The sequence below is a fragment of the Brachyhypopomus gauderio genome, unplaced genomic scaffold, assembly GCF_052324685.1.
Source record: "Brachyhypopomus gauderio isolate BG-103 unplaced genomic scaffold, BGAUD_0.2 sc557, whole genome shotgun sequence".
Lineage (NCBI taxonomy): Eukaryota > Metazoa > Chordata > Actinopteri > Gymnotiformes > Hypopomidae > Brachyhypopomus > Brachyhypopomus gauderio.
In genome coordinates, this window is record NW_027507378.1 from 10,295 (window position 1) to 36,173 (window position 25,879).

A 25,879-nucleotide genomic window follows, 5' to 3' on the forward strand; every position below is an offset into this window, starting at 1 on the left:
TGAGATCTTGTCTAAATGATATGCGGTTGGTGGGAACTACTTTTTCTTCCGCCTGGGTCAGTGCATAATGCGTAAGTACTGCGGCACGCTCACACACACACACACACACACACACACACAGACGCTCACTCAGTGTACTAGGGCGCTGTACGTACGCTATGGCGGAACGCAAGAGAAGTCATGTGTGGAGCTATTTCAGCCCCACCAAAGAGCCAAGATGCTGTTTGTGATTTGTGTAAAAAAAAAAACTATAAGGAGTTGTGGCAACACAAGAAATCTTGTTAAACACCTTAGGGTAAACCCAAAGGTCCAATATGAGGCTTTCATGCTTAGGCGGACAAAATAGGAGAGCACTGTGTCAGGTGGTGCTAAAGGTTGTAAAAAAAATCGGTTGCAGGTCACTAGGAGCCCTTCAACCCTTCAATCGCATGCCATTACCATACGATTCTTTCCAAGGGAGCGCAACATCTAGTGCTTCCTAACAACACATTTAACGTTGGCCATTTGTACAATATATATAGCACTATAAATTTATATATGTCTCGATGACGGTATGCCAAAAAATATATTAACCTAAATATATATTAGGAAACAGAATAGTTCTATATTACATATATTTTAGTTCTACATTAACTGTTCAAACGTTATTTTATTTTTTCCCTGTGCAAAATAAGATTTCGCTACCAGAATGCGTTACTATTTTGCATATTGAGGCTACTAAACCAATCAGCTTGAAGTCGCCATATTACGCCCTCTGACGTTTCTAGAAGTAAACAGGAAACTAACGAGCTAACTGTGATGCCCGCTGTTCGTTTACAGAGGGCCACGCAGTTATAATTCAGCTCAATACCAGTTTCAAATGACAGCTAAATTGACTAATCATATCTTCCGTCTTAATGGGCGAGCTTAACTGTAGCCCGCTGTGGCGACGCTAGCTGTCGTTAGCGTACCACCGTTAGATAGTTTCCACTCGCGTTGTTTACATATTCCGCTCCCGAGGAACACGGAGCTGTGAACCTTATTTGTTGGTACCTTATTTTTGCTTATCTAGTACATATGTTATTGGTTTATTGCGTTTTTAAAGCTGTAATGTCGTCTCAATTTTTATTATTTATTATTTTTTAATGGCTTAGGTGCACGCACCACTTCGTCGTTTGGTGTAAGGATGGTACCATATTTCCGGTTGGTATGCGGAAGTGCAGATGTTTATGGCCGAGTCTATGAAATTCACAAGGTGCCTGTTGGAGTTTCCGAAGTTTACCGTCAACGATGTGCGTCGTATTGTCAGAGCATCAAGTACAACGCCACAGAGTAAACTTGAAAAGGGTTTCAAGTTCTACGTTTCATCCTACCTCTGCAATTTTGAAGGTAAGTGGCTGACGCTAGTTAGCTAGCTAGCCTGAGGTGGCAGTCTAATGAAGTGATGTTGTTTTTAGTAACGAACCGACCTGTCCTAGTACTAGAAATGCCTTTTAAAAACATGTTTGTATTCTGATGGAAGTATCAGGCAAAAGTAAGGCTAACGAGATAACAGTGAGGGCTCACTGCTACAGATCTATGAAGAAAACAGATACGCCACACCAGCTGAGAGCAGGACTGGTTAAAATGACACGAGTTCTGTTCAGTGTCACGTTCAAAGTTCTGTTGAACAAGTTCAAAAGTTAGTTCAACACAAGTTCAATCTTTTATCCTTGCTCTTACTTCACGTAAGCTGTGATAGCCATAGGCATTGGTTTTCAAAGCTTACAATGGTAGCCAAATGCAGAGTAGCTGAGTGGGAATCATTAGCAGTCTGTTTTGCCTATAGTAAACAAATGGGAGTTTATTTTACAGTTCGAGCTATTGTTATCTACCTCTATGACTCAAAAGCAGAATATAGTCCACCTCAGCTATTCTTCAACTGCATTTTCTAAATCTGCCAATCTGTCTTTCAAAACTTTTATCTTCTTTATTAACATATGGCTTCAACACTTACACCTATTAACATATTCTGATAACACTCTTCAAGAAGCAGTTGAAGTAAAACCTGCACTGTTCTGTTGTTGGTGGTGGAAACAACAAAATAATATAAATATAAGTAGGCCTGTTTCACTCCTATGTGTAAGCATTTCATCTGGAGTGAAAATGAAGTTTAAATCTAAAAATATATTTTATAGTTTATAGTTGCTCAGTGAACTAGTAGATTGAACCATGCACAACACTGTAGAATAGAACGACAGTATAGCCAAGTGTTTTAAGAGTGATGCAAAACAGCACAAACGTTACATGAGACAATAGACAAGTGACATTCACCACTAACAACATGATGGGACAGAAATTGCGCCTATTGACATTGCTGAAGTCTTCTTTTCAAGATATTACATTTTGCCTCTTGTGTATTTCAGATGACATTACGTGATTCAATGCCAGTTGTGCTCATTAACAGCAACTGCTCTTGTGTTGCTGGTTGCGGAATCTGCAACCACTTGGTTGCATTGCTTTTCCAGACTGCTCATTATTCTGAATCTGGCATGTCTGTCGTGCCTCCTGTCCTTTCATGCACACAGACAGAACAGAAGTGGCATAAACCACCAACAATGGTTTGTCTTATTTCATTATTTAATGTTAGTTACTGTATCACAGTCACTTTACTAACACCATCTTTTAAATTAATAGGGGGGTGAAGCCCTGGACCCGTGGATGCCATGGTTGTCCTAAAGCCAAAACCAGGTGCTACTACAGCCAGTGGAGTTAGGTATGTAGTACCAAATTTAATAGGCAGATTACAGTGTCGTGGTAAAAAAATAAATGCTTTTGATCATCTGATAAGACCCTGTTCTCTTCAAAATTTAATTTAGCCTCGTTGTACTTCAGATGACATGTGATATGTGATTCCCAATCAGTTGTGCTGGTGAACAGATTACAATGTGTAAAAATAAATGTTATTCACTCTTCTTTTAGTACACTTTTCAAGGGCTACAGCGGTGAGCTCCCACACCGGCCACCCTCAATCCTGGACCAGTCTACGCTGGAATGAAAGCAGATTCTCTTCCACTCATCTGCACAATGAACATCTCGCCTGACAAGCCACTTGTGGACTCCATCTTTGGGAAGGTACAAGTTGGCAGTGTATTGTCCTATCAACAACCACCACCTCCATCTGACAGTGTTGTCATACATGAGGATGCACCCCCCATTCCCGAGTCTGCCACTAGAATGTTACCATCTAAGCCCACCTGAATATTCATTTGTGCCAACACACCAAGAACAGCTACACCTAAGCTCACTTTCTGTGACCTTGTCACAGTCACACCTTATTGAGGAGGCAACAAGATCCCAAAGTGCTACACCTGAGTGGCATTCACTTAGGAGAGAAAGAGTGACCTGCCTCACATTTCAGAGCGGTGAGCCACGTTAGAGGTCCAGGTGCTGCAGAAAGCCTGGCAGAAAGGATAATCCGAGGGACACGACAAACAGCACACATGAAGAGGGACTTGAAATGGAAACGGGGGCCTTAAAGGACTATGCAGTTCTGAAAAACTTGAACTTGAACCACTTCAGCGTCCATCATTTGGGCTTGTTGAAATTAAGTGCCCAAATGCACAAAGCTATGTAGACTGCAAATTCCTCAAAGTGGCACAAGGCCTACACAGATTGAAGGAGAGCCATTGTTATTATTGGCAAATCCAGGGCCAGTTATTGATTACTGGTATGCAGTGGTGTGATTTAGTTATCTGTGCCCATGATGATATTTTTGTGCAGCGAGTTTACAGAGATAGCAGTGTATTAGAAGAGGTGAAAAGGAGGTGTGACATGTTTTTCTTTAACACTTACATGCCAAAATACCCCTCCTATGCCCAAGCAATAGAAAATCATAATGAACTCATGAACAATTAAAACAATTTCAAATTATTCTGTCAATTGTATTACTATTGTATTCATTTCATTTTTACAAATACAGTAAAAGTTAAGAAATACATAATGTTGTATTGTGTTGTCAATTTTACATATAAAAGTGAAAGCATTTTATACTATTTATCATATTGCACTAAACCTTAACATTGCAGCCAATATTTACAGACTAGCATGACCTAAAGCAGGGGTCGGCAAGCTTTTTGACTCGGAGCCACAAAAGCAAAATAATTGGAAATTTATTTCAGTGACGATGACATGTCACTCAAGCGAACCGAAACTAAATACTGGACATTTGTGAAATTCCATCCGAACATTTTTTAAGTCTCAAAAAATATTATACGTTAATTAAATACTCATTAATTCTATTCAAAAGCTGAGCTGCATGCGGCTCTGGAGCCGCGGCTTGCCGACCCCTGACCTTAAAGGGATCATTTTAAGGTTGGAGAAAATATAAAATAATAATAAATCACCATGATTCATATTACATCATCTGTCTAATTCTGGATTGAGATTAGCCATTGTTTGCCCAGGCTTTTACCAAGGGGGCCATTTTGATAATTCACCAAAAGACAGGCAACAGTAAAAAATTTGGTTTATGCTCCCTGTGATTGAAAGGGTGATCACTGTGCTGAATATTTTATGTTCTTTGACTCTGCGAATCACACGCTCAACATGGACTCTCAGTCTTGCAATGGACTGTGACGTTCTGATCTCTGACCTAGACAGTTGAGCTCTCTTTGACAGAAACGTGGGTATGTGGACTTTGCATGGAACGCAGTCTTCAACAAGGAAACCCTTGTCCACCATGATGGCCATAGATGGGGTCAAGGAGGGCCACAATGCCAGACTGCTTTAAGATCTCTTTATCACTGATAGCACCTTGATAAAGAGAAGACACAAAGGTCACTGCGCCATGAGGGGCTATCCCAATCAACCCTTTGAATGTACAGTGTGATTTATAAGTGGAAAACACTTCACTCTGGAGGAGAAGGAATTTGGAGTTTGACATCTCAGTTCTGTGCAATCTAAAATTATTTGAGTGTCAGCGTAGTCCTGAAACACATCTGGGAGGTGAGTTTTCACAGTGTCCACATCTAACCAAATAGAAACAGCTCCCAATACAGTATAAAGGAGGTTGGCCCAGGTGTTAATAATACGACTAACAGTTGACCGATGTATTCTAAATCTGTGGGCCAAATCCTTTTGCATCAGTCCCAATGACAGGTAGTTCATGAAGAGAAAAAACTCATCAATTGGTTGAAGAACCTGGGGAAAAAATACATTATCCTATTGTCATATTACATTATGACTATCAAAACTTCTTTTGATGTAAAGATTAATTTGAAAATGATGACATAACATGCTTTGTATGGACAAGACGAAAACATTTACCGTTGCACTGGCAGAGTGAGGGACCTGATCAGGTCTTCTCAACAGTCTGTGCTCTTGTAACCCGTATGATGTGGGTGGCTGGCTCTATTTGCTTCCAAAAGCCCATCAGGTGTGCATGGCTTGCAAATCTGTGGAATATAAAAGTTATATATAAAGTTATATAATGGCTAATTCATTCACAATGTATTTCAGACACCAGAGAAGGCCCATCCTTTGTACTGTGTCCTGCCATATTTTTTATTTACCTGGTAAAGAATCGTATGTCATCATCAGAGGCAGAAAACCGCTCCAAACAGAACTTGCTGCTGACAGTTAAGTCTTCGATTTGTTTTCGGAGCCTTGGTATCTCCTCGCGTAGCTCTTCATTTTCATTGAGGGATGAGATCAAGCGCAGCAGGCTCATTACTGACGCAGTAGTCATGTTCATGACACGGTAAGGGGGTCATCATCATCATCATGGTCAGTCTGCATCTCTGTTAGATCAGTGTTGGGTGGACGCTCTGTTCTTTCCCATACTCCAGGTCGTGGAGTTGGAATAGTATAGTTATTCCATTGAAATAGCACAGGAAAAGCTCCAGGTCGCAGTCGTCGTCGTCCAGTAGGATTGGGAGGTTCGAGCAGCGATAAAATATCGCAAACACACACGGGAAGTACTCGTGATAATAAAATGATCTCTCCTGATCCATTGTTTCTGCAGTTCTGAGTCCTTTGGAAAGGTGTGGAAGCTCAGGTAGGAATTACACCTTGTCGATGCTGTGCACAATGGTACACAGCAGTGGTGGTTGGACCTGCTGTCTGTACGTTGTTGAAACGATACTTTTTTTGTTTAACTGTCATGTTTAGGACACGTAAACGGACAGGAGATGAAGGAAACTTCCAAGTAAATAACGGTAAATATGCTCGTTACAAGACTGGTGAGGTGAATAGCTAGCACAGTGTACGCTTTCAATGGCTACCGGATGTCAACAACCATCCTAAACTTTTAGCAGAAATTACGTCACTTAACAGCGTGCACATATGCCATTGTCCCCTGATTGTCCTCATGTATTATTGTTTGTGTGTATTTGTAACTTTCCATATTCCCCAGTAATTGTTCTAGGTAAAGACACTCTTGAACAGTAGAAGCAAGTGCCATATACTCTGCTTCGCATGTGGAAAGTGCAACAGTAGGTTGCTTCTTCGTCTTCCATGAAATAAGTGCGCTGTTCTCACTTAGGCTCACACAGTATCCTGTTGTACTGCGGCGATCACTGGTATCAGCCGCCCAGTCTGCATCGCTGTAGGCTTGTATTACCAAGATTCTCAGTGTTGTTTCTCCTAAAGGTTAAACCTTTGTTTGATGTACCTTTAAGGTATCGCAGGACATGTTTCACAGTGACCCATTGCTCCTGTGTAGGCTCAGCTAGGGTACTGTGACAGCCTGCTCACCACAAAACTCAGATCAGGCCTAGTGCAGGTTGTCAGGTATATCAGACTGCCCACGGCCTCTCTGTACATTCTGATGTCTGTCATTTTAACTGCATCATCACTGTATTCAAGCTTTTGCTCACAAGGAGTTTCTCTTACCCTACATTCTGACATGTTTAAAACGCTGTAGAGTTTTTGTTCGTGTACTTTTCTTGTGACATCTTAATACACCCACCAGAAAAATCAAAAAGTATACCAAGAAAATGCTTGAGTTGCCCCAAATCCTTCATCTTGAATTGCTGTGCAAGCATCCCTTTCACTCTTTTCAATTAATTTCCATCCCTTGCAGCGATGATTAGATCATAGAACCATAAAATTATGATCACTTTCCCTTCTTTTGACTCTTGAGAATATACACAATGGTCAGCTTGGTTTTGTGTGAATCCATTTTCTGTTAAACAATTATGTAAAACCCTATTCAATTTCGTCCAGACTGTTTGAGTCCATAAAGTGATTTCTCCAGCTTATATACTGTAAGAACGCCGTTTTCACATCCATCTGGTGGACCAGTAAATGTTCCTGTACTGCCTTTTGTAACACAACTCTTATTACTCGTTAGGTCTGCTGTTGGTGAAAACGTTTCCCCATAGTCTACTCCCATTTTCTGGCTGTAGCCCTTAGCGGTAAATCGAGCCTTGTATTGGTCATTCCCATCTACACCAGACTTGATTGCGTAAACCCACCTACCCCCCACGGTTTCTTGCCCACTGCTAGTGTTGTCGGGGTGAAGGTTTTGTTCTCATTTAGAGATTGGATTTCTTCATCCATTGCTTTCTCCATTCTTTTGAATTGTCTGATTGCATTGCTTCATCATAAGTCTGTGGAATGCCACACACCTGCTCTACAGCAGTAGTCCTACTGTGATATGCATTCCATCACTATCCTCGTCTTCAGTTACGTAGTCACCTAGGTAATTTGGTGCCCTTCTATCTCTAGTTGGATACCGCCTACTCTCAGGATATAAAGTTACACAGGTCTAATAATTAGGAACAAACTAAAATACAAATTATTTATAATAAATACATTTTATATATTATATTTTTTTTACTAATAAATTATTTTTGTTATCATTAAAAGTCAGTTTCCAGTAATTCAATTTCCCATGATGTAATTTATTGACATGAGACAGTACTCATGCATTTACTCACTACTTGAGTAGCTTTTTATCAAAGTGCTTTTTTACTTTTACTCAAGTAAATTTTTGGATGCATACTTTTACTTTTACTTGAGTAACATTTGGTTCAAGTAACAGTATTTTAACTTGAGTAAAATTGTTGAATACTCTACCCACCTCTGTCAGTGTGTGATGTTCATACATGCAGCCCTAATCCTGTAATTAGGCTTGTTGACGCAGCTCTAGTTAGTGATGCGCGGATCGATACTGAAATATCCATTCCATCGATACCAGGTCTTTATGTTGTAAAATCGATTTTCAAATCAGAATATCCATACTTTTGATACTTCAGTCATTTGAGGTAATGCAAAGCACTAACAGGAACACTGTGGAAGTAACAAAAATATTGAGATCTTGTCTAAATGATATGCGGTTGGTGGGAACTACTTTTTCTTCCGCCTGGGTCAGTGCATAATGCGTAAGTACTGCGGCACGCTCACACACACACACACACACACACACACACAGACGCTCACTCAGTGTACTAGGGCGCTGTACGTACGCTATGGCGGAACGCAAGAGAAGTCATGTGTGGAGCTATTTCAGCCCCACAAAGAGCCAAGATGCTGTTTGTGATTTGTGTAAAAAAAAAAACTATAAGGAGTTGTGGCAACACAAGAAATCTTGTTAAACACCTTAGGGTAAACCCAAAGGTCCAATATGAGGCTTTCATGCTTAGGCGGACAAAATAGGAGAGCACTGTGTCAGGTGGTGCTAAAGGTTGTAAAAAAAAATCGGTTGCAGGTCACTAGGAGCCCTTCAACCCTTCAATCGCATGCCATTACCATACGATTCCTTTCCAAGGGAGCGCAACATCTAGTGCTTCCTAACAACACATTTAACGTTGGCCATTTGTACAATATATATAGCACTATAAATTTATATATGTCTCGATGACGGTATGCCAAAAAATATATTAACCTAAATATATATTAGGAAACAGAATAGTTCTATATTACATATATTTTAGTTCTACATTAACTGTTCAAACGTTATTTTATTTTTTCCCTGTGCAAAATAAGATTTCGCTACCAGAATGCGTTACTATTTTGCATATTGAGGCTACTAAACCAATCAGCTTGAAGTCGCCATATTACGCCCTCTGACGTTTCTAGAAAGTAAACAGGAAACTAACGAGCTAACTGTGATGCCCGCTGTTCGTTTACAGAGGGCCACGCAGTTATAATTCAGCTCAATACCAGTTTCAAATGACAGCTAAATTGACTAATCATATCTTCCGTCTTAATGGGCGAGCTTAACTGTAGCCCGCTGTGGCGACGCTAGCTGTCGTTAGCGTACCACCGTTAGATAGTTTCCACTCGCGTTGTTTACATATTCCGCTCCCGAGGAACACGGAGCTGTGAACCTTATTTTGTTGGTACCTTATTTTTGCTTATCTAGTACATATGTTATTGGTTTATTGCGTTTTTAAAGCTGTAATGTCGTCTCAATTTTTATTATTTATTATTTTTTAATGGCTTAGGTGCACGCACCACTTCGTCGTTTGGTGTAAGGATGGTACCATATTTCCGGTTGGTATGCGGAAGTGCAGATGTTTATGGCCGAGTCTATGAAATTCACAAGGTGCCTGTTGGAGTTTCCGAAGTTTACCGTCAACGATGTGCGTCGTATTGTCAGAGCATCAAGTACAACGCCACAGAGTAAACTTGAAAAGGGTTTCAAGTTCTACGTTTCATCCTACCTCTGCAATTTTGAAGGTAAGTGGCTGACGCTAGTTAGCTAGCTAGCCTGAGGTGGCAGTCTAATGAAGTGATGTTGTTTTTTAGTAACGAACCGACCTGTCCTAGTACTAGAAATGCCTTTTAAAAACATGTTTGTATTTCTGATGGAAGTATCAGGCAAAAGTAAGGCTAACGAGATAACAGTGAGGGCTCACTGCTACAGATCTATGAAGAAAACAGATACGCCACACCAGCTGAGAGCAGGACTGGTTAAAATGACACGAGTTCTGTTCAGTGTCACGTTCAAAGTTCTGTTGAACAAGTTCAAAAGTTAGTTCAACACAAGTTCAATCTTTTATCCTTGCTCTTACTTCACGTAAGCTGTGATAGCCATAGGCATTGGTTTTCAAAGCTTACAATGGTAGCCAAATGCAGAGTAGCTGAGTGGGAATCATTAGCAGTCTGTTTTGCCTATAGTAAACAAATGGGAGTTTATTTTACAGTTCGAGCTATTGTTATCTACCTCTATGACTCAAAAGCAGAATATAGTCCACCTCAGCTATTCTTCAAACTGCATTTTCTAAAATCTGCCAATCTGTCTTTCAAAACTTTATCTTCTTTATTAACATATGGCTTCAACACTTACACCTATTAACATATTCTGATAACACTCTTCAAGAAGCAGTTGAAGTAAAACCTGCACTGTTCTGTTGTTGGTGGTGGAAACAACAAAATAATATAAATATAAGTAGGCCTGTTTCACTCCTATGTGTAAGCATTTCATCTGGAGTGAAAATGAAGTTTAAATCTAAAATATATTTTATAGTTTATAGTTGCTCAGTGAACTAGTAGATTGAACCATGCACAACACTGTAGAATAGAACGACAGTATAGCCAAGTGTTTTAAGAGTGATGCAAAACAGCACAAACGTTACATGAGACAATAGACAAGTGACATTCACCACTAACAACATGATGGGACAGAAATTGCGCCTATTGACATTGCTGAAGTCTTCTTTTCAAGATATTACATTTTGCCTCTTGTGTATTTCAGATGACATTACGTGATTCAATGCCAGTTGTGCTCATTAACAGCAACTGCTCTTGTGTTGCTGGTTGCGGAATCTGCAACCACTTGGTTGCATTGCTTTTCCAGACTGCTCATTATTCTGAATCTGGCATGTCTGTCGTGCCTCCTGTCCTTTCATGCACACAGACAGAACAGAAGTGGCATAAACCACCAACAATGGTTTGTCTTATTTCATTATTTAATGTTAGTTACTGTATCACAGTCACTTTACTAACACCATCTTTTAAATTAATAGGGGGTGAAGCCTGGACCCGTGGATGCCATGGTTGTCCTAAAGCCAAAACCAGGTGCTACTACAGCCAGTGGAGTTAGGTATGTAGTACCAATTTAATAGGCAGATTACAGTGTGTGGTAAAAAAATAAATGCTTTTGATCATCTGATAAGACCCTGTTCTCTTCAAAATTTAATTTAGCCTCGTTGGTACTTCAGATGACATGTGATATGTGATTCCCAATCAGTTGTGCTGGTGAACAGATTACAATGTGTAAAAATAAATGTTATTCACTCTTCTTTTAGTACACTTTTCAAGGGCTACAGCGGTGAGCTCCCACACCGGGCCACCTCAATCCTGGACCAGTCTACGCTGGAATGAAAGCAGATTCTCTTCCACTCATCTGCACAATGAACATCTCGCCTGACAAGCCACTTGTGGACTCCATCTTTGGGAAGGTACAAGTTGGCAGTGTATTGTCCTATCAACAACCACCACCTCCATCTGACAGTGTTGTCATACATGAGGATGCACCCCCATTCCCGAGTCTGCCACTAGAATGTTACCATCTAAGCCCACCTGAATATTCATTTGTGCCAACCACACCAAGAACAGCTACACCTAAGCTCACTTTCTGTGACCTTGTCACAGTCACACCTTATTGAGGAGGCAACAAGATCCCAAAGTGCTACACCTGAGTGGCATTCACTTAGGAGAGAAAGAATGACTGCCTCACATTTCAGAGAAGGTGAGCCACGTTAGAGGTCCAGGTGCTGCAGAAAGCCTGGCAGAAAGGATAATCCGAGGGACACGACAAACAGCACACATTGAAGAGGGGACTTGAAATGGAAACGGGGGCCTTAAAGGACTATGCAGTTCTGAAAAACTTGAACTTGAACCACTTCAGCGTCCATCATTTGGGCTTGTTGAAATTAAGTGCCCAAATGCACAAAGCTATGTAGACTGCAAATTCCTCAAAGTGGCACAAGGCCTACACAGATTGGAAGGAGAGCCATTGTTATTATTGGCAAATCCAGGGCCAGTTATTGATTACTGGTATGCAGTGGTGTGATTTAGTTATCTGTGCCCATGATGATTATTTTTGTGGCAGCGAGTTTACAGAGATAGCAGTGTATTAGAAGAGGTGAAAAGGAGGTGTGACATGTTTTTCTTTAACACTTACATGCCAAAATACCCCTCTATGCCCAAGCAATAGAAAATCATAATGAACTCATGAACAATTAAAACAATTTCAATTATTCTGTCAATTGTATTACTATTGTATTCATTTCATTTTTACAAATACAGTAAAAGTTAAGAAATACATAATGTTGTATTGTGTTGTCAATTTTACATATAAAAGTGAAAGCATTTTATACTATTTATCATATGGCACTAAACCTTAACATTGCAGCCAATATTTACAGACTAGCATGACCTAAAGCAGGGGGTCGGCAAGCTTTTTGACTCGGAGCCACAAAGCAAAATAATTGGAAATTTATTTCAGTGACGATGACATGTCACTCAAGCGAACCGAAACTAAATACTGGACATTTGTGAAATTCCATCCGAACATTTTTTAAGTCTCAAAAATATTATACGTTAATTAAATACTCATTAATTCTATTCAAAAGCTGAGCTGCATGCGGCTCTGGAGCCCGCGGCTTGCCGACCCCTGACCTTAAAGGGATCATTTTAAGGTTGGAGAAAATATAAAATAATAATAAATCACCATGATTCATATTACATCATCTGTCTAATTCTGGATGGAGATTAGCCATTGTTTGCCCAGGCTTTTACCAAGGGGCCATTTTGATAATTCACCAAAAGACAGGCAACAGTAAAAAATTTGGTTTATGCTCCCTGTGATTGAAAGGGTGATCACTGTGCTGAATATTTTATGTTCTTTGACTCTGCGAATCACACGCTCAACATGGACTCTCAGTCTTGCAATGGACTGTGACGTTTCTGATCTCTGACCTAGACAGTTGAGCTCTCTTTGACAGAAACGTGGGTATGTGGACTTTGCATGGAACGCAGTCTTCAACAAGGAAACCCTTGTCCACCATGATGGCCATAGATGGGTCAAGGAGGGCCACAATGCCAGACTGCTTTAAGATCTCTGTATCACTGATAGCACCTTGATAAAGAGAAGACACAAAGGTCACTGCGCCATGAGGGGCTATCCCAATCAACCCTTTGAATGTACAGTGTGATTTATAAGAAAACACTTCACTCTGGAGGAGAAGGGAATTTGGAGTTTGACATCTCAGTTCTGTGCAATCTAAAATTATTTGAGTGTCAGGCGTAGTCCTGAAACACATCTGGGAGGTGAGTTTTTCACAGTGTCCACATCTAAACCAAATAGAAACAGCTCCCAATACAGTATAAAGGAGGTTGGCCCAGGTGTTAATAATACGACTAACAGTTGACCGATGTATTCTAAATCTGTGGGCCAAATCCTTTTGCATCAGTCCCAATGACAGGTAGTTCATGAAGAGAAAAAACTCATCATTGGTTGAAGAACCTGGGGAAAAAATACATTATCCTATTGTCCATATTACATTATGACTATCAAAACTTCTTTTGATGTAAAGATTAATTTGAAAATGATGACATAACATGCTTTTGTATGGACAAGACGAAAACATTTACCGTTGCACTGGCAGAGTGAGGGACCTGATCAGTCTTCTCAACAGTCTGTGCTCTTGTAACCCGTATGATGTGGGTGGCAGGCTCTATTTGCTTTCCAAAAGCCCATCAGGGTGGTGCATGGCTTGGCAAATCTGTGGAATATAAAAAGTTAATATATAAAGTTATATAATGGCTAATTCATTCACAATGTATTTCAGACACCAGAGAAGGCCCATCCTTGTACTGTGTCCTGCCATATTTTTTATTTACCTGGTAAGAATCGTATGTCATCATCAGAGGCAGAAAACCGCTCCAAACAGAACTTGCTGCTGACAGTTAAGTCTTCGATTTGTTTTCGGAGCCTTGGTATCTCCTCGCGTAGCTCTTCATTTTCATTGAGGGGAGAGATCAAGCGCAGCAGGCTCATTACTGACGCAGTAGTCATGTTCATGACACGGTAAGGGGTTCATCATCATCATCATGGTCAGTCTGCATCTCTGTTAGATCAGTGTTGGGTGGACGCTCTGTTCTTTCCCAAACTCCAGGTCGTGGAGTTGGAATAGTATAGTTATTCCATTGAAATAGCACAGGAAAAGCTCCAGGTCGCAGTCGTCGTCGTCCAGTAGGATTGGGAGGTTCGAGCAGCGATAAAATATCGCAAACACACACGGGAAGTACTCGTGATAATAAAATGATCTCTCCTGATCCATTGTTTCTGCAGTTCTGAGTCCTTTGGAAAGGTGTGGAAGGCTCAAGGTAGAATTACACCTTGTCGATGCTGTGCACAATGGTTACACAGCAGTGGTGGTTGGACCTGCTGTCTGTACGTTGTTGAAACGATACTTTTTTTGTTTAACTGTCATGTTTAGGACACGTAACGGACAGGAGATGAAGGAAACTTCCAAGTAAATAACGGTAAATATGCTCGTTACAAGACTGGTGAGGTGAATAGCTAGCACAGTGTACGCTTTCAATGGCTACCGGATGTCAACAACCATCCTAAACTTTTAGCAGAAATTACGTCACTTAACAGCGTGCACATATGCCATTGTCCCCTGATTGTCCTCATGTATTATTGTTTGTGTGTATTTGTAACTTTCCATATTCCCCAGTAATTGTTCGTAGGTAAGACACTCTTGAACAGTAGAAGCAAGTGCCATATACTCTGCTTCGCATGTGGAAAGTGCAACAGTAGGTTGCTTCTTCGTCTCCATGAAATAAGTGCGCTGTTCTCACTTAGGCTCACACAGTATCCTGTTGTACCTGCGGCGATCACTGGTATCAGCCGCCCAGTCTGCATCGCTGTAGGCTTGTATACCAAGATTCTCAGTGTTGTTTCTCCTAAAGGTTAAACCTTTGTTTGATGTACCTTTAAGGGTATCGCAGGACATGTTTCACAGTGACCCATTGCTCCTGTGTAGGCTCAGCTAGGTACTGTGACAGCCTGCTCACCACAAAACTCAGATCAGGCCTAGTGCAGGTTGTCAGGTATATCAGACTGCCCACGGCCTCTCTGTACATTCTGATGTCTGTCATTTTAACTGCATCATCACTGTATTCAAGCTTTTGCTCACAAGGAGTTTCTCTTACCCTACATTCTGACATGTTAAAACGCTGTAGAGTTTTGTTCGTGTACTTTTCTTGTGACATCTTAATACACCCACCAGAAAAATCAAAATGTATACCAAAAATGCTTGAGTTGCCCCAAATCCTTCATCTTGAATTGCTGTGCAAGCATCCCTTTCACTCTTTTCAATTAATTTCCATCCCTTGCAGCGATGATTAGATCATAGAACCATAAAATTATGATCACTTTCCCTTCTTTTGACTCTTGAGAATATACACAATGGTCAGCTTGGTTTTGTGTGAATCCATTTTCTGTTAAACAATTATGTAAAACCCTATTCCAATTTCGTCCAGACTGTTTGAGTCCATAAAGTGATTTCTCCAGCTTATATACTGTAAGAACGCCGTTTTCACATCCATCTGGTGGACCAGTAAATGTTCCTGTACTGCCTTTTGTAACACAACTCTTATTACTCGTTAGGTCTGCTGTTGGTGAAAACGTTTCCCCATAGTCTACTCCCATTTTCTGGCTGTAGCCCTTAGCGGTAAATCGAGCCTTGTATTGGTCATTCCCATCTACACCAGACTTGATTGCGTAAACCCACCTACCCCCCACGGGTTTCTTGCCCACTGCTAGTGTTGTCGGGGTGAAGGTTTTGTTCTCATTTAGAGATTGGATTTCTTCATCCATTGCTTTTCTCCATTCTTTTGAATTGTCTGATTGCATTGCTTCATCATAAGTCTGTGGAATGCCACACACTGCTCTACAGCAGTAGTCTACTGTGATATGCATTCCATCACTATCCTCGTCTTCAGTTACGTAGTCACCTAGGTAATTTGGTGCCCTTCTATCTCTAGTTGGATACCGCCTACTCTCAGGATATAAAGTTACACAGGTCTAATAATTAGGAACAAACTAAAATACAAATTATTTATAATAAATACATTTTATATATTATATTTTTTTATATAATAAATTATTTTTGTTATCATTAAAAGTCAGTTTCCAGTAATTCAATTTCCCATGATGTAATTTATTGACATGAGACAGTACTCATGCATTTACTCACTACTTGAGTAGCTTTTTATCAAAGTGCTTTTTTACTTTTACTCAAGTAAATTTTTGGATGCATACTTTTACTTTTACTTGAGTAACATTTGGTTCAAGTAACAGTATTTTAACTTGAGTAAAATTGTTGAATACTCTACCCACCTCTGTCAGTGTGTGATGTTCATACATGCAGCCCTAATCCTGTAATTAGGCTTGTTGACGCAGCTCTAGTTAGTGATGCGCGGATCGATACTGAAATATCCATTCCATCGATACCAGGTCTTTATGTTGTAAAATCGATTTTCAAATCAGAATATCCATACTTTTGATACTTCAGTCATTTGAGGTAATGCAAAGCACTAACAGGAACACTGTGGAAGTAACAAAAATATTGAGATCTTGTCTAAATGATATGCGGTTGGTGGGAACTACTTTTTCTTCCGCCTGGGTCAGTGCATAATGCGTAAGTACTGCGGCACGCTCACACACACACACACACACACACACACACACAGACGCTCACTCAGTGTACTAGGGCGCTGTACGTACGCTATGGCGGAACGCAAGAGAAGTCATGTGTGGAGCTATTTCAGCCCCACAAAGAGCCAAGATGCTGTTTGTGATTTGTGTAAAAAAAAAAACTATAAGGAGTTGTGGCAACACAAGAAATCTTGTTAAACACCTTAGGGTAAACCCAAAGGTCCAATATGAGGCTTTCATGCTTAGGCGGACAAAATAGGAGAGCACTGTGTCAGGTGGTGCTAAAGGTTGTAAAAAAAAATCGGTTGCAGGTCACTAGGAGCCCTTCAACCCTTCAATCGCATGCCATTACCATACGATTCCTTTCCAAGGGAGCGCAACATCTAGTGCTTCCTAACAACACATTTAACGTTGGCCATTTGTACAATATATATAGCACTATAAATTTATATATGTCTCGATGACGGTATGCCAAAAAATATATTAACCTAAATATATATTAGGAAACAGAATAGTTCTATATTACATATATTTTAGTTCTACATTAACTGTTCAAACGTTATTTTATTTTTTCCCTGTGCAAAATAAGATTTCGCTACCAGAATGCGTTACTATTTTGCATATTGAGGCTACTAAACCAATCAGCTTGAAGTCGCCATATTACGCCCTCTGACGTTTCTAGAAAGTAAACAGGAAACTAACGAGCTAACTGTGATGCCCGCTGTTCGTTTACAGAGGGCCACGCAGTTATAATTCAGCTCAATACCAGTTTCAAATGACAGCTAAATTGACTAATCATATCTTCCGTCTTAATGGGCGAGCTTAACTGTAGCCCGCTGTGGCGACGCTAGCTGTCGTTAGCGTACCACCGTTAGATAGTTTCCACTCGCGTTGTTTACATATTCCGCTCCCGAGGAACACGGAGCTGTGAACCTTATTTTGTTGGTACCTTATTTTTGCTTATCTAGTACATATGTTATTGGTTTATTGCGTTTTTAAAGCTGTAATGTCGTCTCAATTTTTATTATTTATTATTTTTTAATGGCTTAGGTGCACGCACCACTTCGTCGTTTGGTGTAAGGATGGTACCATATTTCCGGTTGGTATGCGGAAGTGCAGATGTTTATGGCCGAGTCTATGAAATTCACAAGGTGCCTGTTGGAGTTTCCGAAGTTTACCGTCAACGATGTGCGTCGTATTGTCAGAGCATCAAGTACAACGCCACAGAGTAAACTTGAAAAGGGTTTCAAGTTCTACGTTTCATCCTACCTCTGCAATTTTGAAGGTAAGTGGCTGACGCTAGTTAGCTAGCTAGCCTGAGGTGGCAGTCTAATGAAGTGATGTTGTTTTTAGTAACGAACCGACCTGTCCTAGTACTAGAAATGCCTTTTAAAAACATGTTTGTATTTCTGATGGAAGTATCAGGCAAAAGTAAGGCTAACGAGATAACAGTGAGGGCTCACTGCTACAGATCTATGAAGAAAACAGATACGCCACACCAGCTGAGAGCAGGACTGGTTAAAATGACACGAGTTCTGTTCAGTGTCACGTTCAAAGTTCTGTTGAACAAGTTCAAAAGTAGTTCAACACAAGTTCAATCTTTTATCCTTGCTCTTACTTCACGTAAGCTGTGATAGCCATAGGCATTGGTTTTCAAAGCTTACAATGGTAGCCAAATGCAGAGTAGCTGAGTGGGAATCATTAGCAGTCTGTTTTGCCTATAGTAAACAAATGGGAGTTTATTTTACAGTTCGAGCTATTGTTATCTACCTCTATGACTCAAAAGCAGAATATAGTCCACCTCAGCTATTCTTCAAACTGCATTTTCTAAAATCTGCCAATCTGTCTTTCAAAACTTTTATCTTCTTTATTAACATATGGCTTCAACACTTACACCTATTAACATATTCTGATAACACTCTTCAAGAAGCAGTTGAAGTAAAACCTGCACTGTTCTGTTGTTGGTGGTGGAAACAACAAAATAATATAAATATAAGTAGGCCTGTTTCACTCCTATGTGTAAGCATTTCATCTGGAGTGAAAATGAAGTTTAAATCTAAAATATATTTTATAGTTTATAGTTGCTCAGTGAACTAGTAGATTGAACCATGCACAACACTGTAGAATAGAACGACAGTATAGCCAAGTGTTTTAAGAGTGATGCAAAACAGCACAAACGTTACATGAGACAATAGACAAGTGACATTCACCACTAACAACATGATGGGACAGAAATTGCGCCTATTGACATTGCTGAAGTCTTCTTTTCAAGATATTACATTTTGCCTCTTGTGTATTTCAGATGACATTACGTGATTCAATGCCAGTTGTGCTCATTAACAGCAACTGCTCTTGTGTTGCTGGTTGCGGAATCTGCAACCACTTGGTTGCATTGCTTTTCCAGACTGCTCATTATTCTGAATCTGGCATGTCTGTCGTGCCTCCTGTCCTTTCATGCACACAGACAGAACAGAAGTGGCATAAACCACCAACAATGGTTTGTCTTATTTCATTATTTAATGTTAGTTACTGTATCACAGTCACTTTACTAACACCATCTTTTAAATTAATAGGGGGTGAAGCCTGGACCCCGTGGATGCCATGGTTGTCCTAAAGCCAAAACCAGGTGCTACTACAGCCAGTGGAGTTAGGTATGTAGTACCAAATTTAATAGGCAGATTACAGTGTGTGGTAAAAAAATAAATGCTTTTGATCATCTGATAAGACCCTGTTCTCTTCAAAATTTAATTTAGCCTCGTTGTACTTCAGATGACATGTGATATGTGATTCCCAATCAGTTGTGCTGGTGAACAGATTACAATGTGTAAAAATAAATGTTATTCACTCTTCTTTTAGTACACTTTTCAAGGGCTACAGCGGTGAGCTCCCACACCCCGGCCACCCTCAATCCTGGACCAGTCTACGCTGGAATGAAAGCAGATTCTCTTCCACTCATCTGCACAATGAACATCTCGCCTGACAAGCCACTTGTGGACTCCATCTTTGGGAAGGTACAAGTTGGCAGTGTATTGTCCTATCAACAACCACCACCTCCATCTGACAGTGTTGTCATACATGAGGATGCACCCCCCATTCCCGAGTCTGCCACTAGAATGTTACCATCTAAGCCCACCTGAATATTCATTTGTGCCAACACACCAAGAACAGCTACACCTAAGCTCACTTTCTGTGACCTTGTCACAGTCACACCTTATTGAGGAGGCAACAAGATCCCAAAGTGCTACACCTGAGTGGCATTCACTTAGGAGAGAAAGAGTGACTGCCTCACATTTCAGAGAGGTGAGCCACGTTAGAGGTCCAGGTGCTGCAGAAAGCCTGGCAGAAAGGATAATCCGAGGGACACGACAAACAGCACACATGAAGAGGGGACTTGAAATGGAAACGGGGGCCTTAAAGGACTATGCAGTTCTGAAAAACTTGAACTTGAACCACTTCAGCGTCCATCATTTGGGCTTGTTGAAATTAAGTGCCCAAATGCACAAAGCTATGTAGACTGCAAATTCCTCAAAGTGGCACAAGGCCTACACAGATTGAAGGAGAGCCATTGTTATTATTGGCAAATCCAGGGCCAGTTATTGATTACTGGTATGCAGTGGTGTGATTTAGTTATCTGTGCCCATGATGATATTTTTGTGCAGCGAGTTTACAGAGATAGCAGTGTATTAGAAGAGGTGAAAAGGAGGTGTGACATGTTTTTCTTTAACACTTACATGCCAAAATACCCCTCTATGCCCAAGCAATAGAAAATCATAATGAACTCATGAACAATTAAAACAATTTCAAATTATTCTGTCAATTGTATTACTATTGTATTCATTTCATTTTTACAAATACAGTAAAAGTTAAGAAATACATAATGTTGTATTGTGTTGTCAATTTTACATATAAAAGTGAAAGCATTTTATACTATTTATCATATTGCACTAAACCTTAACATTGCAGCCAATATTTACAGACTAGCATGACCTAAAGCAGGGGTCGGCAAGCTTTTTGACTCGGAGCCACAAAAGCAAAATAATTGGAAATTTATTTCAGTGACGATGACATGTCACTCAAGCGAACCGAAACTAAATACTGGACATTTGTGAAATTCCATCCGAACATTTTTTAAGTCTCAAAAATATTATACGTTAATTAAATACTCATTAATTCTATTCAAAAGCTGAGCTGCATGCGGCTCTGGAGCCGCGGCTTGCCGACCCCTGACCTTAAAGGGATCATTTTAAGGTTGGAGAAAATATAAAATAATAATAAATCACCATGATTCATATTACATCATCTGTCTAATTCTGGATTGAGATTAGCCATTGTTTGCCCAGGCTTTTACCAAGGGGCCATTTTGATAATTCACCAAAAGACAGGCAACAGTAAAAAATTTGGTTTAATGCTCCCTGTGATTGAAAGGGTGATCACTGTGCTGAATATTTATGTTCTTTGACTCTGCGAATCACACGCTCAACATGGACTCTCAGTCTTGCAATGGACTGTGACGTTCTGATCTCTGACCTAGACAGTTGAGCTCTCTTTGACAGAAACGTGGGTATGTGGACTTTGCATGGAACGCAGTCTTCAACAAGGAAACCCTTGTCCACCATGATGGCCATAGATGGGTCAAGGAGGGCCACAATGCCAGACTGCTTTAAGATCTCTTTATCACTGATAGCACCTTGATAAAGAGAAGACACAAAGGTCACTGCGCCATGAGGGGCTATCCCAATCAACCCTTTGAATGTACAGTGTGATTTATAAGTGGAAAACACTTCACTCTGAGGAGAAGGGAATTTGGAGTTTGACATCTCAGTTCTGTGCAATCTAAAATTATTTGAGTGTCAGCGTAGTCCTGAAACACATCTGGGAGGTGAGTTTTCACAGTGTCCACATCTAACCAAATAGAAACAGCTCCCAATACAGTATAAAGGAGGTTGGCCCAGGTGTTAATAATACGACTAACAGTTGACCGATGTATTCTAAATCTGTGGGCCAAATCCTTTTGCATCAGTCCCAATGACAGGTAGTTCATGAAGAGAAAAAAACTCATCAATTGGTTGAAGAACCTGGGGAAAAAATACATTATCCTATTGTCATATTACATTATGACTATCAAAACTTCTTTTGATGTAAAGATTAATTTGAAAATGATGACATAACATGCTTTGTATGGACAAGACGAAAACATTTACCGTTGCACTGGCAGAGTGAGGGACCTGATCAGTCTTCTCAACAGTCTGTGCTCTTGTAACCCGTATGATGTGGGTGGCTGGCTCTATTTGCTTCCAAAAGCCCATCAGGTGTGCATGGCTTGCAAATCTGTGGAATATAAAAGTTATATATAAAGTTATATAATGGCTAATTCATTCACAATGTATTTCAGACACCAGAGAAGGCCCATCCTTGTACTGTGTCCTGCCATATTTTTTATTTACCTGGTAAAGAATCGTATGTCATCATCAGAGGCAGAAAACCGCTCCAAACAGAACTTGCTGCTGACAGTTAAGTCTTCGATTTGTTTTCGGAGCCTTGGTATCTCCTCGCGTAGCTCTTCATTTTCATTGAGGGAGAGATCAAGCGCAGCAGGCTCATTACTGACGCAGTAGTCATGTTCATGACACGGTAAGGGGTCATCATCATCATCATGGTCAGTCTGCATCTCTGTTAGATCAGTGTTGGGTGGACGCTCTGTTCTTTCCCATACTCCAGGTCGTGGAGTTGGAATAGTATAGTTATTCCATTGAAATAGCACAGGAAAAGCTCCAGGTCGCAGTCGTCGTCGTCCAGTAGGATTGGGAGGTTCGAGCAGCGATAAAATATCGCAAAACACACACGGGAAGTACTCGTGATAATAAAATGATCTCTCCTGATCCATTGTTTCTGCAGTTCTGAGTCCTTTGGAAAGGTGTGGAAGCTCAGGTAGGAATTACACCTTGTCGATGCTGTGCACAATGGTACACAGCAGTGGTGGTTGGACCTGCTGTCTGTACGTTGTTGAAACGATACTTTTTTTGTTTAACTGTCATGTTTAGGACACGTAAACGGACAGGAGATGAAGGAAACTTCCAAGTAAATAACGGTAAATATGCTCGTTACAAGACTGGTGAGGTGAATAGCTAGCACAGTGTACGCTTTCAATGGCTACCGGATGTCAACAACCATCCTAAACTTTTAGCAGAAATTACGTCACTTAACAGCGTGCACATATGCCATTGTCCCCTGATTGTCCTCATGTATTATTGTTTGTGTGTATTTGTAACTTTCCATATTCCCCAGTAATTGTTCTAGGTAAAGACACTCTTGAACAGTAGAAGCAAGTGCCATATACTCTGCTTCGCATGTGGAAAGTGCAACAGTAGGTTGCTTCTTCGTCTTCCATGAAATAAGTGCGCTGTTCTCACTTAGGCTCACACAGTATCCTGTTGTACTGCGGCGATCACTGGTATCAGCCGCCCAGTCTGCATCGCTGTAGGCTTGTATACCAAGATTCTCAGTGTTGTTTCTCCTAAAGGTTAAACCTTTGTTTGATGTACCTTTAAGGTATCGCAGGACATGTTTCACAGTGACCCATTGCTCCTGTGTAGGCTCAGCTAGGTACTGTGACAGCCTGCTCACCACAAAACTCAGATCAGGCCTAGTGCAGGTTGTCAGGTATATCAGACTGCCCACGGCCTCTCTGTACATTCTGATGTCTGTCATTTTAACTGCATCATCACTGTATTCAAGCTTTTGCTCACAAGGAGTTTCTCTTACCCTACATTCTGACATGTTAAAACGCTGTAGAGTTTTGTTCGTGTACTTTTCTTGTGACATCTTAATACACCCACCAGAAAAATCAAAATGTATACCAAGAAAATGCTTGAGTTGCCCCAAATCCTTCATCTTGAATTGCTGTGCAAGCATCCCTTTCACTCTTTTCAATTAATTTCCATCCCTTGCAGCGATGATTAGATCATAGAACCATAAAATTATGATCACTTTCCCTTCTTTTGACTCTTGAGAATATACACAATGGTCAGCTTGGTTTTGTGTGAATCCATTTTCTGTTAAACAATTATGTAAAACCCTATTCCAATTTCGTCCAGACTGTTTGAGTCCATAAAGTGATTTCTCCAGCTTATATACTGTAAGAACGCCGTTTTCACATCCATCTGGTGGACCAGTAAAGTCCTGTTCTGTACTGCCTTTTGTAACACAACTCTTATTACTCGTTAGGTCTGCTGTTGGTGAAAACGTTTCCCCATAGTCTACTCCCATTTTCTGGCTGTAGCCCTTAGCGGTAAATCGAGCCTTGTATTGGTCATTCCCATCTACACCAGACTTGATTGCGTAAACCCACCTACCCCCCACGGGTTTCTTGCCCACTGCTAGTGTTGTCGGGGTGAAGGTTTTGTTCTCATTTAGAGATTGGGATTTCTTCATCCATTGCTTTTCTCCATTCTTTTGAATTGTCTGATTGCATTGCTTCATCATAAGTCTGTGGAATGCCACACACTGCTCTACAGCAGTAGTCTACTGTGATATGCATTCCATCACTATCCTCGTCTTCAGTTACGTAGTCACCTAGGTAATTTGGTGCCCTTCTATCTCTAGTTGGATACCGCCTACTCTCAGGATATAAAGTTACACAGGTCTAATAATTAGGAACAAACTAAAATACAAATTATTTATAATAAATACATTTTATATATTATATTTTTTTTATAATAAATTATTTTTGTTATCATTAAAAGTCAGTTTCCAGTAATTCAATTTCCCATGATGTAATTTATTGACATGAGACAGTACTCATGCATTTACTCACTACTTGAGTAGCTTTTTATCAAAGTGCTTTTTTACTTTTACTCAAGTAAATTTTTGGATGCATACTTTTACTTTTACTTGAGTAACATTTGGTTCAAGTAACAGTATTTTAACTTGAGTAAAATTGTTGAATACTCTACCCACCTCTGTCAGTGTGTGATGTTCATACATGCAGCCCTAATCCTGTAATTAGGCTTGTTGACGCAGCTCTAGTTAGTGATGCGCGGATCGATACTGAAATATCCATTCCATCGATACCAGGTCTTTATGTTGTAAAATCGATTTTCAAATCAGAATATCCATACTTTTGATACTTCAGTCATTTGAGGTAATGCAAAGCACTAACAGGAACACTGTGGAAGTAACAAAAATATTGAGATCTTGTCTAAATGATATGCGGTTGGTGGGAACTACTTTTTCTTCCGCCTGGGTCAGTGCATAATGCGTAAGTACTGCGGCACGCTCACACACACACACACACACACACACACACACACACACACAGACGCTCACTCAGTGTACTAGGGCGCTGTACGTACGCTATGGCGGAACGCAAGAGAAGTCATGTGTGGAGCTATTTCAGCCCCACAAAGAGCCAAGATGCTGTTTGTGATTTGTGTAAAAAAAAAAACTATAAGGAGTTGTGGCAACACAAGAAATCTTGTTAAACACCTTAGGGTAAACCCAAAGGTCCAATATGAGGCTTTCATGCTTAGGCGGACAAAATAGGAGAGCACTGTGTCAGGTGGTGCTAAAGGTTGTAAAAAAAATCGGTTGCAGGTCACTAGGAGCCCTTCAACCCTTCAATCGCATGCCATTACCATACGATTCCTTTCCAAGGGAGCGCAACATCTAGTGCTTCCTAACAACACATTTAACGTTGGCCATTTGTACAATATATATAGCACTATAAATTTATATATGTCTCGATGACGGTATGCCAAAAAATATATTAACCTAAATATATATTAGGAAACAGAATAGTTCTATATTACATATATTTTAGTTCTACATTAACTGTTCAAAACGTTATTTTATTTTTTCCCTGTGCAAAATAAGATTTCGCTACCAGAATGCGTTACTATTTTGCATATTGAGGCTACTAAACCAATCAGCTTGAAGTCGCCATATTACGCCCTCTGACGTTTCTAGAAAGTAAACAGGAAACTAACGAGCTAACTGTGATGCCCGCTGTTCGTTTACAGAGGGCCACGCAGTTATAATTCAGCTCAATACCAGTTTCAAATGACAGCTAAATTGACTAATCATATCTTCCGTCTTAATGGGCGAGCTTAACTGTAGCCCGCTGTGGCGACGCTAGCTGTCGTTAGCGTACCACCGTTAGATAGTTTCCACTCGCGTTGTTTACATATTCCGCTCCCGAGGACACGGAGCTGTGAACCTTATTTTGTTGGTACCTTATTT

At 40.3% G+C, this 25,879-nt stretch overlaps 1 long non-coding RNA gene across 2 annotated transcripts; it reads left to right on the forward strand.

The window, feature by feature from the left end:
- The first annotated feature begins 17,358 nt into the window (after positions 1-17,358).
- Positions 17,359-19,129, forward strand: LOC143506857 (uncharacterized). 2 transcript variants are annotated; one of them, XR_013128515.1, is made up of 3 exons: positions 17,359-17,587; positions 17,693-17,927; positions 18,945-19,129. It is a non-coding gene; the product is annotated as an uncharacterized LOC143506857 (long non-coding RNA). The 2 variants fall into 2 exon arrangements; XR_013128516.1 differs by lacking the exon at positions 18,945-19,129 and adding an exon at positions 18,062-18,155.
- Positions 19,130-25,879: the final 6,750 nt, after the last annotated feature.